The following is a 7,831-nucleotide window of genomic DNA, read 5'->3' on the forward strand; positions in this document are numbered from 1 at the left end:
CATGGTCATACAGGGAACTGTCAATCACTTAGTAGGACAGCCCACTGGACTAGTGTACATACGGCAGGACTTTTCACTGCATAAAATGCCAGTTTTGCTGACTCTCTTCCCACAGATATGTCTATCAGTCTGATCAACTTCTCTGCTCTACAACATCCCCTACAGATCTTATACCATTTCAGCATGACAGGTTCCTTTAATCACCTGCAGATGACATAAGTAGCCATGTTCTGTGTGGCTTACGGAGGGGCTTGATTGCTTGTCAGCTTCAAACAGGTTTCATTTCTTCTGATTCGTTGTAGCCGAGTTCTAAACTGTATTAAGAAATTCATTTCTCTGTTTATTTCTATTAGATGTCGGGGAAGCTTGGAACAAATGTGGAAAGTGTTCTTCAAGAAGTTGTCAGGAGGCTTCCACCGTGAGTACGGACTAATGCGGCTCTATCCATCTTCTCTTTATTAAAGGGAACCTGTCACCTTGGAAAATGCTATGTACCTGCAGGTATAGGGTTAATCTGCAGATAAATATTGTTACAATGCTGCCCGGCCGCCTTATTGATAGTGTAGGTACCGGGAGAAAATTAACTTCTTTCCTCCCTGCAGCCGCCGGCCTTCACTCATCGTTGTGCACGGAGCGGCTACAGTCTTGGATCACAGCACCTCTCGCTATATCAGGGGTGACGGCTGTAAACCCGGCCCGGATTTTGATTGACAGCTTGCTCTGCACAGATGCGCTGCAGAACCACTTAGAATCTGAGTGAAGGAGTAGTATGTTCACAGATAGAGAATATGGCTCATCCACGTGCAGATCTGCTCCACGTCCGATTACATATTTGTGGGAGAAACCCTAGTGGCAGCCTCATATTTCTGACATGGATCCTCTAGCACTATTTGTGAAACTGCGGCTCCCAGCATAACTTGATGAGAGACCGTCAGTCTGCTGGGACCTGTAGTTTCACTACAGCAGGAGTGTCACAAGCTGCGGACCTCCGCTCACTCCAGCACTGGTCGGCATTTTCAGCACGTGAACGTACGCTATGCTTTCTGGAGACACAAGGGTGTAGATAATTTTATCAAACCCTTGACTGTAAGTTTGAACCCTAAGTGGATTATATTGTTCCCACAGTTTCAGTTTTGGACCATTTAAGGGGAATTTAAAGGGTTCTGGCCACTGATTTTCCTTAAAGGGGATCAGTATCCCTCTATGTCTTTGTATATACTTGATAAAGACCTATAACAGGTCGAAACGTTATGTGATGGCGGAATAAACTTTGTCTTTTGGAATTCATCACTCTGGACTGAACGCGGTTTACTTACCTTTATCCCCTTTAACAGGATGTCTTATTTTTGTGTTTTAGTCCCAAGATTGAAAAGGGCAGCCCTCTTAAAGCCCTGCTGTTTGACTCAACGTTTGATCACTACAGAGGCGTCGTAGCAGCATCGCCCTGTGTGGAGGTGACGTGTGTAAAGGCAATAAATCGTGTCTGCCCACTCTGGCAAGTGCTATGAAGTCAATGAGGTTGGCATACTGACCCCAGAGGAAGTGGCAGCCGAAAAACGAAGTTTTTTTTAATAATTTTATTAGCCTTTCCCTCTGTCTTCACCAATCAGCCCTCTGTATTGATGATCAGATCAAAGATGTAGACAGGTCATGTCTCACGCTGCATCTCCTTCCTGATTGTATCACTGAGAAGACAGAAGCTGCCCCATCCCATTCTCCAAGAAATGCAGAACCCAATGCATCTGCTGTCCGTCATCCGCTTATTGTCAGAGGACATCATTAGGGACTGCATTTTCTCATTGCTTAAGAAATTGTTGGGGGATCCTGCTAATTGCTGAATAATAAAACTGCAGCACCGCTCCATTTAAAGCAGTGTTTCCCAAACTCCAGTCCTCATGGCCCCCAACAGGTCAGGTTTTCAGGATTTCCTCAGTGTTACACATGTGATGAAAGTATCATCAAGGAATCAGGAATTCTCTCACCTGTGCAATACTATGGAAATCCTGAAGACATGACCTGTGGGGGGCCGTGAGGACTGGAGTTTGGGAAACACTGATTTTAAAGGGACTGTCAGCACAGAATGACTGTTGAAACCAAGTACAAGCGCTCCGTGGATCACGGCGTGGGCCAGTCCTTTATATACACCTTCCCACCTGCTTGTTTTACCTCTGTCTCCTTCCTTCTCTGGTTCTATGAAGCCAGAGCTGTCAATCAAAGAAGAGGAGGGTGTGGATAGAGGGAAAACAAGCAGCCGGGAAGATAGATAGATAGATAGATAGATAACATTGCAATGCAATATATTGGTAAAAGCTAAGCACATATACTAAATGAGAACAGATACTACACTTGATGTTAGCCAAAAGGCCGAGAAGCGATAACCTGAATTGGTTTTGGCCTATGACTGCACCCTGGCTTCAAGAATGCACCCATTGTAGGGATAGGGACAAAGACTCCCCTTAGGAGGACATGTTGTTCATCAATAGACATCTTAAAACCCACAACTTTACTGCTTGTTGCAGCTGCAGCCCACGCATGCATTTTTAATCTGCATGAGTCTGCCTATTTTCAAACATTCTCCCCTCCCCCCCAATGTCCCATGTACCTGCAGACAAGGGGATGGGGAGAGGATAACTAATTAGTGAACAAACAAGCGGCGGTCCACCTTCTTCCTAGTCTGCAGGCTCCCTGCAGACTGTAGCTGACTGCCGAAGCACAGCCAGATAAAGGCTAGGAGCCCATTATGACATGTGCAATGATGTTCCATTCTTCCATTCTAGCATTATTCCATTGTTCCATTGTCCCATTCTCTTGCATTATTCCATTGTTCCATTCACTCATTACATCTATTGCAAGCAATCTATCTGCCTGGGTGAAAACCAATAGGATGCTCTGATTGACAGACATAGGTAGCACTTTAAAACAACATCTCAGACCAAACTTTTTTTTATCTTTTTTTCATCCATAGATAGAAAATTAAAGAAGTCAGTGCTCTTTCAGAGGGAGCCAGCATTTCACTAAAGAAATCGCAACGGCCCCACATTTTTTTTAAATGCGTGGTACTCAGCAACACCCAACTGATGGGACAGTTGAATTAAAAGAGTAGCAGCTGATAACAAGGCCACTGATTAGGTATATGGCGTATGTGCAAAGGTGTAGCAAAGGACAAATGCATTATTGCAGCTTATCTCAGAAAGGAAGGGATAGAAAGATAGATAGATTGGATGGATGGATGGATGGATGGATGGAGGGGCATATACACCTACCCAGGATGGATGGATGAATGGAAAAGCATATACATCTACCCAGGATGGATGGCTGGAGGGGCATTTACACCTACCCAGGATGGATGGATGCAGGGGCATAAACACCTACCCAGGATGCATGGATGGACGCATGGGGCTGAAGGGGGGTCAGGCTGGACACATGGGGACATGGATGGACGCATGGGGCTGAAGGGGGGGCAGGCTGGACATGTGGGGACATGGATGGACGCATGGAGCTGAAGGGGGGGCAGGCTGGACATGTGGGGACATGGATGGATGCATGGGACTGAAGGGGGGGCAGGCTGGACATGTGGGGACCTGGATGGATGCATGGGGCTGAAGGGGGGGCAGGCTGGACACGTGGGTACCTGGATGGATGCATGGGGCTGAAGGGGGGGCAGGCTGGACACGTGGCGACCTGGATGGACGCATGAGGCTGAAGGGGGGGCAGGCTGGACACGTGGGGACCTGGATGGACGCATGGGGCTGAAGCGGGGCAGGCTGGACACGTGGCAACCTGGATGGACGCATGAGGCTGAAGGGGGGGCAGACTGGACACGTGGGACCTGGATGGACGCATGGGGCTGAAGGGGGGGCAGACTGGACACGTGGGACCTGGATGGACGCATGGGGCTGAAGGGGGGGCAGGCTGGACACGTGGGGACCTGGATGGACGCATGGAGGTGAAGGGGGGCAAGCTGGACACGTGGGGACCTGGATGGACGCATGGAGGTGAAGGGGGGCAAGCTGGACACGTGGGGACCTGGATAGATATATGGGGTGGGGTGGGATGCATATATGGGGGGGCTAGGATGGATATATATAAATCAAAACTGTTATATATATATGATATAGATATAGATATATATAGATATATGGGACAGAATGGATATATGAAGGGGGGCAGGCTGGACACATGGAGGCCAGGATGGATATATAGGAGGGGCATGGGTTGCAAAGGATGCTCACCAGAGGGATATATTCCTGAAAAGGAGTCAATCATAATCAGTGTCCCGGGATTACGGCTACAAAAATGAATTAAAGGGTTATTCCCATCTTCATAGATATTGTAAAAACCTGCACTTTTGCAATTTACTGCTTCTTGACATTTGCAGCCGTTCTTGAGATATTAAGACTTTTCTTTTGTTTACAGATCGTTGCCTAGGAGACCGACCACCGCTGCTGTCTCGATAGTAACCACTGTGCTAAAGTTGGCTGGGATTGGGAGGTAACAGCGCGCTCCAGCAAACCGGGCCCAGATTACTGATATATCCATTATTTGATGCATCTACCTTAAAAGCCTTGATTTGCTCGGTGATGGCAGAACACATGAGAACTATGCGGCTTTCCTTCTTTTCCTCGTCCACCGAATCCTTATCTTCAGACAGTGTCCGGTGTTGAGCCGCCTTTTTCTTCTCCTCTTCTAACGTCTTCTGCTTCTGCTGAAACAGTTTCATCATCTTGTAGACCTCTCGGAGGAATTCGTCCACCTCGGCTTCCATGCTTTCTCCGTTCAGGTCAAGGAAAGCGCCGTCGATCCACCTGGAAGCGTGAGATTTTTCAAGACATATTTTGATAAATTTCATGTTTTTAGCTCATCTATTACTGTTTATTCTGCTTTTTTTCTCTTCTACATCTATGGCTATGGTTGTCCCATAAATAATGTTTAATCACCTATCCACAAGGTTGTTGATAAATGTCTGATCACTGGGAGTCTGACTGCTGCAGCCCCCAGCAGTTTTGAAAGCGGTGGTCCTAGATACAGCTTTGTGAATGAAGCATGTGTGCATCTATGGGAGTGATGGCTATGCATGCGCATGACTGCTCCCACAGACATGAATGGAGCACTGGCTATGCATGCGCACGATCACTCCATTCACACAGCAGACTTTGGAACCTCTGTCCTCAGGATTACTGGAGGACCCTGTGGTTAGAGCACCCCTACCGATCATACATTTATCTCCTATTTTGCAGAAGGGATTGTCCGGCCTTGGGGTACAAGTCTACAGTCTATGTAACTGCAGACTTTTAAATTCTCAAATTGCACGCACTGCGAGGATTTTCCGGTGCCGGGAACGGGCTGTTATGTGACCACAAGTATGTGATTTGCATACTTCAGACCACATTCCGACTAGACGTGTCTGGCTCCACTCAATGTGCTTGCATTGAGCAAGGCCGGATATGTCTAGTTGGGATGTGACCGTATATATGCAAATCACATACTTGCTGTCACATGCCTGTGCTCCCGATGCTGGAGAATCCTTATTACGCGCACAGTACACATGCTGTGAGGATTCACATGACTGCAGTCACATGGAGTGACTGCAGACTTGTGCCCCAAGGCCGGACAGCCCTTTAATAACACATAATCCCCTTGTAATATATGCAAGACTTTTGGCGCTTGGTTATTTCCAGGACCGAAGAACAGTGATGGGGACAGAACGATTGGTTATTAGATATACTTTGTCCCTATAAGGTTACAAGGGGCGAAGTGCTGTAGATAAAGATGATTTTTGCTGCCATAAATGATTCGTTCCCAACGAATTAGTGTTTTGCTTGTTCATCGGGTGATTACAGGCACATTTACATGGGCTGATAATTGGGAATGATCATCAGCTTGTTTAAATGCGCCATTTACTCTCCACTTCAGATCACGTCTGGTGTTAATAAATAACGGCATGCCAAGAGTTAACTCAGAATTCCCCAATGGGGTGCATATACTTTTTTTCAGTTTTTTGCCATTTGTAAATCAGTGCAAAAAGTTTCTGGTAAGGTTCGATGTTGACTTTTGAAGAATCCAGCTCAGGGTATGTTGTAAGGTCCCATTTATACAGTGCTTCTTCTTTGTTAATATAAGCCACCGCCTCCTCTGCGTCTGCTATTCGCTTCTGTACAGTCCTCACATCTGTCACTTACTGAAACCAGGCACAATAAACACAGATAAGTAAAGGGTGAACCGGACTGCCTCCGTTAAAGAAAATGAGTTAGACAGTCACAAGTTACAGTATGAGACTGACTTCTCACCGGTGAACTTTACTTCTCATTTGCAGAATACAGACTCCTATATGCTCCACTTTATAGACAGCTGATGTCAGAGGTGTAACTTTCAGGCCTTTCAGGTCTATTGGACACAAATCGTTTCAGGCCTATTGGACGCAACGCGTTTCAGGCCTACTGGACGCAATGCGTTTCAGGCCTATTGGAATCAACGCATTTCAGGCCTATTGGACGCAATGCATTTCAGGCCTATTGGACGCAATGCATTTCAGGACTATTGGACGCAATGCATTTCAGGCCTATTGGACGCAACGATTTTCAGGCCTATTGGACGCAACGATTTTTAGGCCTATTGGACGCAACGCGTTTCAGGCCTATTGGAACAACTCGTTTCAGGCCTATTGGACGCAATGCGTTTCAGGCCTATTGGACGCAACGTGTTTCAGGCCTATTGGACGCAATGCGTTTCAGGCCTATTGGATGCAACGCGTTTCAGGCCTAGTGGACGCTTTCATACGCCAGTGCTCAGGTGTGACGACTGCCTCTGACCTGCCTTTGTTTGACTGCACTTCAGGTTAAGCACTAGGGACTGCCTCTATAAAGACTGTTCTGGCTGATAATGGTGGTCAGTCGGGTTTATGTTTTTTTCATAGTTTTTTTTTGCATAGCAAAAATAATGCTGCAGTCAAGGGCGTAACTACAGTGCGTGCAGGGGTTGCAGTTGCATCTGGAGCTAAGGGGGGCTCAAAAGGTCTCTTTGACTCATATGAGAAGATCACTACTATTAAAGACCTGCAATAGTTGGGGGCCCTAATGGAGATTTTGCATTGAAGCTTCAGGTTACACTATTGGCTGTAGTCTCAATATTCTTGATTCTTGCCTTTAAAAAGGGATAGAACCCCCCCAAAAGAAACAACATAAAAAAAGCCTAATGCAACTCCAAACCGGAGTTAGGGAGCATTTTATAACTACTTCCCAGGAACGCTCGTTTAAGGATAATTGTGCAGTATAAATAGGCTGCCAATCACCGACGAATGGCCAAACACTTGATCGTCGGGTGAAATGATCTTTTGTATTGCACAAAAAAATTATCGTTCACGACAACCATGATGCGTTTTGGGTAAAAAGGATCTGTACAAATATGAAAAGAGTCTTAAAGTAATGAAAATAAGAAGAGGGAAAACTATAACACAGCCTGTGACTATCATACCTGCTGCATCATATCCAGCTCAGAGCACTCTGCAAATTCTTCCATCCGACGCAAAAGTTTCTCCAGTTCCAGCATAAGCGTCTCTCTTTTCCCAGCAGCTCGCCCTCTCCTTTACACTTGCCGTTTTCAATCAGCTTTTAGAAAGGAACAGTTATCAAAAAACGCTCCCAGAGCGCCCCGTTTAATTACCTGGACACTGCAGGGGGCTGCTGCTTCATTGGGGCTGGCACCCGAGACCCCATTTTCAGAAATGAGCCCACATACCTGGACATTTTCATCAAACACTGGGTTGATATTTTTTGGCCACAGTAACACTGTTGAGTTCAGGATGATATCTTCAGGTACAAATAAATGAACATCT

General features: G+C 46.3%; 1 long non-coding RNA gene and 1 pseudogene across 1 annotated transcript; one reads left to right on the forward strand and one right to left on the reverse strand.

Moving 5' to 3' along the window:
- The first annotated feature begins 352 nt into the window (after positions 1 to 352).
- On the forward strand, positions 353 to 4,726 carry LOC141206972 (uncharacterized). The gene is made up of 3 exons (XR_012277442.1): positions 353 to 418; positions 1,358 to 1,518; positions 4,417 to 4,726. It is a non-coding gene; the product is annotated as an uncharacterized lncRNA (long non-coding RNA).
- Positions 2,263 to 2,376, reverse strand: LOC141206974 (U2 spliceosomal RNA; annotated as a pseudogene).
- Positions 4,727 to 7,831: the final 3,105 nt, after the last annotated feature.

Source organism: Phyllobates terribilis, unplaced genomic scaffold (genome assembly GCF_046119375.1).
Source record: "Phyllobates terribilis strain yellow unplaced genomic scaffold, ASM4611937v1 Scaffold_155__1_contigs__length_4435156, whole genome shotgun sequence".
Classification (NCBI taxonomy): domain Eukaryota; kingdom Metazoa; phylum Chordata; class Amphibia; order Anura; family Dendrobatidae; genus Phyllobates; species Phyllobates terribilis.